The sequence below is a fragment of the Littorina saxatilis genome, linkage group LG6, assembly GCF_037325665.1.
Source record: "Littorina saxatilis isolate snail1 linkage group LG6, US_GU_Lsax_2.0, whole genome shotgun sequence".
Classification (NCBI taxonomy): Eukaryota; Metazoa; Mollusca; class Gastropoda; order Littorinimorpha; family Littorinidae; genus Littorina; species Littorina saxatilis.
In genome coordinates this window covers 44541112-44554086 of record NC_090250.1, presented here as the reverse complement: position 1 = coordinate 44554086, position 12975 = coordinate 44541112, and the positions used below count along the sequence as shown (strand labels likewise).

The following is a 12975-nucleotide window of genomic DNA, read 5'->3' as shown; positions in this document are numbered from 1 at the left end:
GGACGAAAGTTAGGAACGACGCGTTTCATGATCCATCTTTGGGATCGCTCTTTGCAAAGAGCGAGCAAAGCGCTATTTTTAGTGGCTAAACGGAGTTTCCCGATTAGTTACGTCACATCAGGTTGAAGGTCACAACATCCGGTTGAAAGCAGACGAAAAGCTGATGATAACATCGATCCAAAGAAAGTAAGGACACATTTACACATACAGAAATAATAACCCTCCTTTCCAATGTTAACAAAAGCAACGCGATCGTGGAGGCTTGTTTTTCTAGCCCCGTTACAAAACGAATAAAACATGAGACTTGGTACCTGTACATACGTATGTATGTAGATCTAGATCTGAATGACGTCCTTGACATCGTCCATAATGAATTTTCTAGGCCTCAAATTTGTTAATAACTTCTACATCTGTGGACCGAATCACTTGATATATGGGATACTTAAACTTCAGTCTATGCATGACCCTTCTACAAATTGACAAATATTTAGATCAAATGGTCTGACTTTTGTGCATTTTTAAAAAAGGTTGCCAAATTCGGGGATCGACTCAACAGCACGAGGTTTGAAATTGAGCAGTCGCCGAACTAACCCGATTTCAGCACTCAAGATTGTTAGCTTTGGGATAATTTGAATGACTTAGTATACCTGAATCAACATCAGACAGTCAGTTATTTGAATATAGCAATTAAAAGCCGGATCAGGGCATTTCAAATGGATGAAAGCGTTCCTGTCATAAATGAATTTTGCGTGGCATTGCGAAAGTGTAACTGTACAACGAAGGGTTTATTTTTTCAGTCATTTGAGTTTAGCAAATATGTTCATAGTTGTGCATACACTTCAGTTCATCCACGACCATTCTACACAGTTTCGAGTCTCTAGGTATAATGATCGGACATTTACCTTTTCTACAAAATGTGTTTCAAATTACCCCTCCGAAATTGTGAGTGGCACGAAAGCTTTGCTGTTTAGGGAGCTGTAACTGCTTTCTTTAGGTCACCGATGATCTAAGGGGGTGAAGGGGGTGTTTGTGTATTCTCAGATATTCAGATAATCCAAACAGTAAAAGTCTGGAGGGTTTAAATCAGGTAAGTATTGCTACCGCTAAATGTCAAACCTTGTTCTGTTGAGACGATCGTCGAATTTGGAAACTTTGTTTCGAAATTGCACAAACGTCAGACCATTTGTTCTACAACATTGCCAATCAAGGGACGGGTCATGCATAGGCTGAAGTTTATGTCCCCTAAATATATAGTGATCCGGTCAAGAGATGTAGAAGTAATTAGCAGTTGTGAGGGTTGCAGTTTTCTTGGGTCACTCTGTACGTGTCTTGTGCCATTTTGACAACATTGTGTGTGTGTTTGATTGATCTGCACCTTGCATCGATCTGCGACTGCGTAAGGCTTTGCTGACAGAGAGGGAGTTTTTTGTGGTTTTTTTTTTGTGTTGTCAGGTCAAAGTTGTTAAATTTATCTCGTGTACTTGTCATGCAATTGTGACGTAAATAAAAATGTATTTCATTCAGACATCACAGACTGGGTGTCAAAATATGTGTGGGTGTTTTAGTTTGTACATAGATCTATATGAATTATTTTCTGTACTTATGAAGACATTGACTCTGCAATAATCAGTCGTGATAGGTCATACTGAAGAGAGAGAGAGAGAGAGAGAGAGAGAGAGAGAGAGAGAGAGAGAGAGAGAGAGAGAGAGAGAGAGAGAGAGCATTGGTCAGCATATGATCCTACGGATGGTCATTTCAGTAAGAAAGCATTATTTGTATATCTTGACACAGACACACAAGCACACACACAGACTTTTATCTCCAAGCAGTTATTAAATGCCAACAAGAAGCATGGAACCCAACAAAACATTCAAATCTTTCTGATCATTCACATCTGACTTTATTTCAAGGCGATGCATCGATTTTCACCACAACTTAACACGAGAAATAGCAGGGTTTTATTGTTTGACCTTTTTCTGGTTACCTTTTACATACCTTCCTAACACTGTAAAGCATCAATCATAAACACCAACACGAATGCGTTTATATTTGTACATTGGATAATCATTAATTGCAGACTATGAGGCTTTTGTTGATTACATTCAGTCACTGCCACCTGTGATCATCCAAAAATCAATCAATCAAAACTGCCTTTAGACATGTACCCAAAAGTAAAAAAATTTTTCTTTCCAGATAGCCATAAACGCCATAAATACCGGACTATGAATCCCATAATGTAAATGGGGTGGTTGACAAGATAGTTTGCATAACAAGGATTTTTTTTATATATATATATATATACAGCTGTATCAGATACACAGAGGATGGCCAGGTGAAACCTTAAAATAGAGTACGAACATATTCTTTATTTGAAAGAGAATTTTAAAAGGCCCCTCTCCTCCTCCCCTCCCAGTGTTTGTCCAAGTGTAAGACTTGTCTTATCCCACCAATCCATGCAAAAGACAGTCCACATCTGTGATGATGAGAACAATTCTTTGACATGGAAAGATTGTGCCTTTAAAATATAAGTACCATGTCAAAATCCAGATCACAGGTTTGTTGCCAATGTTTACTTGCCCAATTTCACAAGGCACATTGAGTCAGACTGTGTGAAGTTCATGCGATACAGTATCAGATAGTAGACATGTACATTAATATTCAAAGCATAAGGTATGTATTTTGTTTTTACCTGATTAAAAGTTCAACCTGACAAAGCATATTCGAATATGTTTTATAGTTTTTGTTTGTTACTGAAGAATGTTTAAAAAATAATTTAGTATTATTGAAAAAAAAACAATATTCTTGGGCTTGTTGATCCAAATTCATGGGGTGACTGAGTTAAAATATTGTTTATTTACTTGTTGTTTCTTTTTATATTGGTTTGGGAAACAGCTACCAGCTTGTTTATGGCTATGTGAGACAAAGTTACATACACATTTTTCTTATCAATCTTTTATTATATGAAGTCTTATATCGCGCGCGTATCTCCAGACTCAGACTCAAGGATCTATTTATGCCGTGTGAGATGGAATTTTTTACACAGTACATCACGCATTCACATCGACCAGCAGATCGCAGCCATGTCGGCGCATATCCTACTTTTCACGGCCTATTATTCCAAGTCACACGGGTATTTTGGTGGACATTTTTTATCTATGCCTATACAATTTTGCCAGGAAAGACCCTTTTGTCAATCATGGGATCTTTAACGTGCACACCCCAATGTAGTGTACACGAAGGGACCTTGGTTTTTCGTCTCATCCGAAAGACTAGCACTTGAACCCACCACCTAGGTTAGGAAAGGGGGGAGAAAATTGCTAACGCCCTGACCCAGGGTCGAACTCACAATCTCTCGCTTCCGAGCGCAAGTGCGTTACCACCCAGTCCTTTATTTGTTCATGCAAGGCAGGTATTACTATTGACATTGGATATACACTCTGCCAAAAAAATATGTTGCACCCATTTTCGTACCCCCACTAGACCATTCATTCCCGTGTCAATTCATTCAAACTTTCTTTGTCATTAAAGGCCATCCACTTGGCTATCTGGCACACTTTTGGAATCAAAGATTCATTTTACATGGGTTACATGATCGCCTCTTAATTAAGGGTACCCCCCAAAATCGACCCTATAATAACGTTAGGCACTAATTATACATCAAAGAAAATTCAGAATAGGCACAATTTGGCAACTTTAACATACGAGGATAAAGCCAAATCAATTATTTTACCTTTAAATGCCATTGAACGTTTAAATGAATAAACACGGAAATGAATGTTTTAGTTAGGGTACGAAAATGGGTGCAATAAGGCATTAAGTTTGCCTTCAAAGTGTGTATGATTCAGAAATACTAGTCACTGTGTGTTGAACTGGGACACCTAAGAACAAGGTTGGGGTTAAAATCAAAATTCAGAAAATTGTCACAGTACTATCCCCTCTCTTTTTTAGGTCACAGAATTAATTATTCAATTTACATAGACAAACTTAAAAACTCAATATCTTCAACAACAACAGCCCGAAAATCAATGTGGCTTTAAATTTCATCGCAATTGAGTACACTGAAGAGCACAAGTCAACGGAAATTACGAGAAACAGTGATCAAAATGGTGCATATTCCAAGGAAGTTGAGGGCAGGAACTACCATAAAATACACCGGTTTTTCTCTTCAAGTCATTTGACCACAACTTTTGAAAAATTATCTTTTAACACAAACGAAGTAATTTGAACTACTCGGTCGGGCTGATGTGGGTTGCGGACGACCCATATGGAATTCCGTAAGGAATTTTACGCTGTGTATTCTAATTGGGATGGTGTAGGTCATGTACGACCCATACTTGTATGCAAAGAGACGGCAAAACTCCTAATTGGATGGCGTGGGTAGTGTACGACCCATACTTTTTATTTTACTTTTAATCCTTCTTTGGAAAGTATGGATTGTACACGACCCACATCATCAGGACTGTGTAGTCCAAAGCGTGATTCTTTTAACCCTTAGGCTGGTTGTCGCGACATATGTCGCGCTACTTTACGTATACTGTCACCTGGTTGTCACGACATATGTCGCGCTACTGGCTCAGTCTGTTTGGTCGGTTCCGATTACCTCCCATGGATGCAAAAACCTATATGACTGTTTTTTGTTATTTTTCTCTGTTAATTCACCAGTGGCTATGTAACATGTGTTACAGAATTGCACCAGTGTAAGGGTTAAAGAACTAGGCAGATGCGTTTGAGGGCAGAATGTTTTGATGAGGCAGTCTATTGTAAAACAAATTATATGACTGAAAAGGGGCATGTATTGATTGCCCTTATTCAAAAGGCTGTTTGAGTTCACATGAGGAAGTGTGTATACATACAGTGATTCCTACAACACAGGCACCCCCAAAAATCAAATTCGAAAAATCAAGGTTCCTGCGTTAAAATCGACAACAAATCAGACTCAGAGCAATCAAATGTGCATCTGAAACAGTCAATTTTGTTACTATGCCATGCTGAGCGGTGTATGTGTTAATTCTCTCAGTAGGTATATGTGGTAAACCGGCACGGTTGGCCTAGTGGTAAGGCGTCCGCCCCGTGATCGGGAGGTCGTGGGTTTGAACCCCGGCCGGGTCATACCTTTAAAATTGGCAATCTAGTGGCTGCTCCGCCTGGCGTCTGGCATTATGGGGTTAGTGCTAGGACTGGTTGGTCCGGTGTCAGAATAATGTGACTGGGTGAGATATGAAGCCTGTGCTGCGACTTCTGTCTTGTGTGTGGCGCACGTTATATATATGTCAAAGCAGCACCGCCCTGATATGGCCCCCTTCGTGGTCGGCTGGGCGTTAAGCAAAAAAAAAAAATATGTGGTAATCCTCTCAGTAGGCATAAAAGGCAGTTTTTGAAGCCGTTTTAGCGGGTAATGAAACAAAACAATACATTTGAATTTCTGCAATTTTTAACGCATTGCGTTCAAATATTTGGTGATTCGTGCTAACACATGTCATGAATTAGAAAAGACAACATTAAACAGGTTTGCGATTGTGAGGTGTTAGCCGGTATTTTTACCGACAATTATCAAATGAATTAATTAAGCAACAAATCAGTGCTGAGGCCGACGCTATTCTTAGCGTACATTAACGACCTCCCGGAGAGACTGACGGCACTAGCGCGCCTGTTTGCGGACGACACTGCAGTGTACAGGGTGGTGACTAGCGTAAACGACCAGGCCCAGCTACAACAAGACCTCCATCGCCTAGCCGAGTGGGAGAAGAGCTGGGACATGCAGTTCCATCCTGCAAAGTGCAACACCCTGCCTGTTACGAGGAGCAGACGCCCACTACAGCCCTCTTACCAGCTCCATGGGCATACGCTAAAGAGACAGTGAAGGCGGTCAAGTACCTGGGTGTGACCATTCAGGGTGACCTGTGCTGGGACGACCATATTAACAACATCGTCAGCAAGGCAAACAAGACCCTGGGGTTCCTGCGGCGCAATCTGAAGATCTCATCAAGATCCGTGAAAGAGCAGGCGTACAAGGCCTTTGTCAGGCCTATCCTGGAGTACGCCTCGTCAGTATGGGACCTGCACACCCAGAAGAACATCGACAAGCTTGAGACCGCCCAGAGACGAGCTGCCCGATTCGTCTGCAACCGCTACCACAACACGTCAAGTGTCAGCCGGATGCTGGACTCCCTTGGGTGGCAGTCTCTGGAGGAGCGCAGGAAGCTTGCCCGCCTATCGATGCTCTACAAGATCACGAACAGCATCGTCCACTGTCCGGGCATCAAGTCGAAGCTGGCCCCCTTACCACCACGCCAGCGAAGAGGCCATTGCCAGCAGTTCGGCCTCATCACCTGCCGCACTCAGTATCGGAGTGCCGCTTTTCTACCCAGCACAGTGAAGGACTGGAACTCTCTACCAGCAGCTGTCGTCGAGGCCCGCACTGTCGACACCTTTGTGTCGCGCGCCTCGCACTAAACCAGTAGCCACTGTGACTCATGTCCCCTCCCCCCCATACTCCCCAACCTGTGAATTTTAAATGGACTTTTGGATGCTGGAAACGCTGCTTTCTTGGACTTGCGCAACATCCCATCAAGTACCGAAGTAATCACTACTGCTGATTGTGGGCAATAATGGAAAGACAAGACAATCAGATGTACCGAATTACAAACAAAATGTCAAGTCATTTGAAACGTTAGTACTGCTGTTATGCGACATGTTAGAAAGAATTACAAAAAATAAAGATGTACCTTTTCCAAAGAAAACAGATTTTTTTTTAAATATGCAGGCTTTTTAAACAAACATTAAAGCTTCAAATTACACTAAAATGTAATTCATAATCAACGACGGCTGCTCAGACCACTTGTTCAAACGCGTACAAACATTCTTGGGAAATGCTCTCTCAAAAGCCCTGCTCAGCAGCTAGCAGTTAAATGTTCAGCAGTGAGCTTGATGTGGGCTATTTGTGCTCAGCGCTGTGAAAATAGTCCACTTCTTAAAGATTACTTTCGCTTTGAAATCCTCATACCATCCATGTCTGATAAAATATGTACATGAAATTTGAGTATTTGGTTTATTTGAAGTTGAAAATAGCAACAAATTAAATTTGTTTGATGAGTCAGCTTAGAGTTAGACCAACCAACTATTTTAAGGACTCTTTCTGGCATGTCAAATAAAAGCAAACCTAATCTCTCGAATGACTTGATGTACTTAACGACATGTCTTAGCATAAATTACCAGACGTTTGAACTGAATTTGAAGGCAATGCATTGAGAAATTTATTAAATGTGCTGGATTTCTTCTGATTACCCACTAAAATGGCCCCAGAAACCGCATTTTACGGCTTCTCAGAAGAATTACACACCGTTCATCATGCCATTACGCCATTGTTAGACAAGATATGTAAACTAAGCTGACTGTTTGGATGCATATTTAATTTTTCTTTCTAATAACATGCACAACAGGTTTCCTTTCAGCAGTTTTGATAGTATACTGTTCAAAAAAAGAAACGCATAGTTTGTAATATTTGGTTAATTTAGTTATATGGCTACAAGGATATCCACCAAACTGCAGAAAATGTTTATCTGGTCGTCGACCTTTCGTCCATTGCCACAAGTGAGCTCTGCACGTGACGCATGCGTTATCAGTGGCTACAATGTCAAAATTGCTCATTTGGCATGACCACTCGTCATGCTTCAGTGTAATCTCGTGAAACTCGGGGAATATTGAGCTCCCACCATGTCTTCCAAAACCCATAAAAGCGGATTGTTCGCCACAAAGAAATCAGACGACAATTCAGCGACGAAAGATGGCCCGATTGAGCAGAGAAGACCGCCAAATTGCATTGGGTCGTTTACAAGCAGGCCAAAGTCAAAGTGCAATCGCCAGGCACTTCCACGTGTCCCAGAGCACCATCAGTAGACTGTGGGTCAGGTTTCAAGCCACTGGCTCCGTTGCTGACTTGCCACGAGCGGGAAGACCAAGGGCGACAACTGCTGCTCACGACCGCTTCATACGGCTCCGCCACCTCCGGAATCGTTTCCTGTCGGCCTCATCTTCTGTCCAGGCTCTCCCCGGGCCACACCGATTATCGGACCAGACCGTGCGGAACCGCCTGCATGAAGCTGGTTTGAGAGCTCGCAGACCTCACAGAGGAGCTGTCCTCACCCGCCGCCATCGCCAGAACCGAGTGCAGTGGGGCAACCAGCACCTTCGCTGGACCGTCCGGAATCACTGGAGACACGTGTGGTTCAGCGACGAGTCCTACTTCCTGCTCCAGCGACATGATGGTCGGAGGAGGGTCTACCGGAGAGTAAACGAACGTTACGCGCCCAACTGTGTGGATGAGGCACCCGTTCATGGTGTGGGGGGCGATCAATACCGCTGGAAGGAGCACCCTGGTGCACGTCCAAGGGCGCATAACTGCCCAGCGATACGTGGAGGAAATTCTGCGCCCACACGCCCTTCCTCTTCTGGCTGACCAGGATGCCATATTCCAGCAGGACAACGCTCGCCCGCACACAGCACGACTCACCACCCAGTTCCTCACCGACCACCATGTCCAGGTGCTTCCCTGGCCATCCATGTCGCCAGACATGAACCCGATAGAACACCTCTGGGATGAATTGGACAGACGTGTGCGCAGGCGAGAAGAAGCGCCGGCAAATCACCGCGATCTATTGCAGGCACTTCAGGAGGAGTGGGACACCATCCCACAGCAAGATATCCGGCATCTGATCCAGTCCATGCCCAGAAGGTGCCGGGCAGTTGTTGCTGCTCAAGGCAGTCACACCCCCTACTGACTTGACAGCCTCGGCACCCAATCGTATTGATTGACTGATTGATTTGAAGATGCAAATGAACTGTGTGTGCATTCAACTGTGTCCATACCAAATTTCAAACAAATAATCTAAATATTGGATTTTCTGTTAATTTTTTTGAAAAATAAAACAAATTTGGCAAGTAGCAACTATGCGTTTCTTTTTTTGAACAGTATATGTCGATTTTAACACGTTAAACTTGATTTTGCGAATTTGATTGTTGGGGATGCTAGTCTTGTAGGTTCTACTTTATAAACAGTACCTCGCGTAAACTAAATCTGTTTTCTATATAACATAGGACAATGAATGGCCTTTTCAGTCTTATAATTGGTTTTACAATAAATGGCCTCATTAAAATGATCTGCCCTCAAACGCGTTTGCTTAGTTTGTTGTTGTTGACAGGTAGTATAGAAATAGAATATGAACGTTGGACATGTTTTAACTGCTAACTAATATTGACAAAACCACTGTATACTTCTGTGTCTGCAGACTGTTCCTGGCATAATTAATGTAAATGCTTAAAAAATTCCTTTAACCATTTTAAATATAAAATTTGTTGTTTTGTGCAAGGGAGGTTACACAGTGGCCACTACATACAGTGTTGGTAGTTGGCCCCTGAGCAAGCGTCAGCATCAGTGTTGGTAGTTGGCCCCTGAGCAAGCGTCAGTATCAGTGTTGGTAGTTGACCCCTGAGCAAGCGTCAACATCAGTGTTGGTAGTTGGCCCCTGAGCAAGCGTCAGTATCAGTGTTGGTAGTTGACCCGTGAGCAAGCGTCAGCATCAGTGTTGGTAGTTGACCCCTGAGCAAGCGTCAACATCAGTGTTGGTAGTTGGCCCCTGAGCAAGCGTCAACATCAGTGTTGGTAGTTGGCCCCTGAGCAAGCGTCAACATCAGTGTTGGTAGTTGGCCCCTGAGCAAGCGTCAACATCAGTGTTGGTAGTTGGCCCCTGAGCAAGCGTCAGTATCAGTGTTGGTAGTTGGCCCCTCAGAGAGTATCAGGGTCAGTGTTGGTAGTTGGCCCCTCTGCGAGTGTCAGCATCAGCGTTGGTAGTTGGCCCCTCGGCGAGTGTCAGCCTTAGTGTTGGTAGTCGACCCCTCAGCGAGTGTCAGCATCAGTGTTGTGTCAGCATCAGTGTTGGTAGTTGGCCCCTCAGCGAGTGTCAGCCTCAGTGTTGGTAGTTGACCCCTCAGCGAGTATCACCATCAGTGTTGGTAGTCGACCCCTCAGCGAGTATCACCATCAGTGTTGGTAGTTGGCCCCTCAGCGAGCGTCAGCCTCAGTGTTGGTAGTCGACCCCTCAGCGAGTATCACAATCAGTGTTGGTAGTTGGCCCCTCAATGAGTGTCAGCATCAGTGTGTGGGTAGAGGTCCTTGAACAAGGAACAGCAACATAGTCATAAGAGCAGAAGGTTTCTTGTATTAAATGTTAGCAACAGAGCAGTTTCACCACATAATCTTACAAGAAAAAGAGAAGACAGTGAGTAATTCTAAAACTTGCTCTTATTCATACTACACTTAGCAAACCATTTTATCTGTACAAATTGTGTACTTTAAAAAAAAATCACTCCCGAATCATTTTGTTCAAACTTTCTACGCCATTAAAGGCACTTCACTTGGAAATGTGGCACACTCTTCCGCTGCTCAAAAAAGGATGCCCCAAAAATTGACCCGAAAAAACACAAAGTACCACTTAAAAATCGACTCAAGTTCAAATGAAAATAGAACATTTATATAGCGCTTCTTCACAGCTCAAAGCGCTTTGGCAACGTTTACATACGTGAAGAAGAACATCAATTATCTGTCCAGAACAGGGTGTCTTCTTTGGTTAACTTTTGTACTTTGTGTTCTGCCATTACTGCTGATGCAGGTGTCAATCGCTTCAGCAGTAAAAAACATGAGGTCTTGCGTTAATTTAGAGGGGTTAAACAATTAAAAGAAAGCTCTGTATATCAGCAATGACTCAGTCCTTTAAAATGAATCAGACAAGGCTAACAATTCAGGAAATGGAACAAACCAACTGAATTGCAAATTAGCACAATTTCTTGAAATCCCCTAGAGCATGTTCTATTCTCCTCACAATCTATGCCCCCCCCCCCCCCCCACGTTAACAATAACAGCGTAAATACATGTTTTTAGTACTAGTAAATTACTAGTTATTGTCACTTAAGAATCAGTTTTGTTGATATCAAGGAGTAGTAAAATTTAAAGTCAAAGTTTCAGATAAAAGATTAAAAAAGAAGTCAAACACTGAAACAGCATTCTTCTTACTCACTGTCCAGTTTTTGTGTGTGTCACTGTGTGTGAGAACAATACGTTTTGACACATCTCTTTCAATGTGTATGCATACTACTACTATTACACAAGTTAGTACTATGTGATCCCAGAACGCCTCTTCTTTTGTTTTCCAAATGTTCTACAGAATTGTCAATGACTGAATGAGTATCATATTACAAGCATAACATATTTACCTGAAATGATGTCCAGTCTTTTCTTGCACACCACGTTCACTAAGACTTATGCTTTCATTGGCATTCCTCATTGTCTCTGCCCTTGCTTTGGTAACTGTATGTTAGTGTCCACGGGTAGAAGATGACACTGGAGGAGAGCATGGTGGTGCCAGACGATGCAGACGGTGATGAAGTTTATTCTCTGGTGATACAAGAAAGAAAATTATGAGCGTTTGCTGAATGTTTCAGTGTTTGCTTGTATGCATTTACAATTACCAGGTGAATACGCTGCACAGATCTGCAGTGCAGATGATACTAAGACAACACTGTCAGCACAGCTACCAAGTCAAACTTACAACGAGCACAGTCAGTATATAATATGGTGCTGATTAACAATAACAACCCATTTAAGTTTCAAACATGCCTTTTCTGCTCTAATGTTTTCTCTCTCATGCACGCTGTTTTATAACCTTGACATTTTCTGCAACAACATTCCCAAACACAATCTGAAAAGTAGCATGCCTTGAAAGGAACATTTGATCAATTATGCTTTAGATCTATTCCAAACATTACCTTTTTTCATCATGACAGGAAACAATGCTGACGTGTCTTGCTGACGTGTCTAGTTCACGTGTTGAGTTAACCTGCTTGGAGCACTGCTGTAGATATAGGGTGTGACTGAGTATTCAGGGTGTCAAGATGTAGCCAATGTCACCGTATATGAACAAGCCCAGAGGTGCTTGGATTGCAGGACACACCCAACTCTCATTTAAAATCATGGTACCCTTTTCACACCCTGGCCATAGAACAACACGACACACGGTCCAAAGATGTTCGTCACCAACTACTTCAATGCCTATAGAAGCCGTCACGGCGTGGCATCCTTCCTTGTTGATATTATACTCGTGCTGTTTTGTTTCGTTGACTGACTGATAGACTGTTGTTCGAAAATGTGTGTAAACAGCACCACAAACACGCCGAAAAAGTGCACTACAAGTACAAGCTATCTGGAATTGCTCACGAGTACGTGTGGTTAGCCGCTTCCTGTCGGGTTCACACTCGTCGTGCAAGGCAGAATATACATTCGGTGGATGCAGCGAAGACTCGTTTCCTTGCTGATGTAGAATATGTCGCCGTGCATGGACTGACAGACATCAATCACGCAGAAAACGGTGCAATCATAGTCTTCGCGGGTGCTTGTAAGTGCTAAACTGCATACCGTCCACACTCTTGTCAACATATTTCAAAGAGGAGTCCATGCTTTGACAAATGAAAGCGTGCGGCACTCTCCTTATCGTCTTGGGCATTCCGCGGATCCGTGCGGTGACGAAAATGTGTTGATGGCGCATGTTATATCGCAAAATGATGCACGAGTCGAGTCGACTCACAGTCTCATTTACGGCCGCCATTTTTAGGATTAAAATTATCTCCCTTGCAAGTTGGGGGCGCTTCTGTCTGCTCTTACCTAACTTAGGGCTGGGGGGGGGCTGCCCTATGTTAAGAGCGACATAGGAGCGCTCTTTGGCCAAAGAGCGGTCCGTGAAACGCACCTATCTTAACTTTGCTCTTAACCCCATCTTGACCCCTTAAGAGCTCCTAAGTTAGGATAAGAGCGGTATATGAAACCGGCCCCTGGAGTCTGAGGCTAATTGGAACCATCGATAGAAGTTCTAGACAGACGATCCAGGCAGCAGGGAGAAAGAATTAGTGTGTGTGTGTGTGTGTGTATTC

The 12975-nt window shown here is 43.0% G+C and overlaps 1 long non-coding RNA gene across 1 annotated transcript; it reads right to left on the bottom strand.

Annotated features, from left to right (window-relative positions):
* Positions 1-9688: 9688 nt before the first annotated feature.
* LOC138969317 (uncharacterized) lies at positions 9689-12874 on the bottom strand. The gene is made up of 3 exons (XR_011456420.1): positions 11818-12874; positions 11266-11446; positions 9689-10167 (listed from the first exon to the last, which is right to left on the bottom strand). It is a non-coding gene; the product is annotated as an uncharacterized lncRNA (long non-coding RNA).
* Positions 12875-12975: the final 101 nt, after the last annotated feature.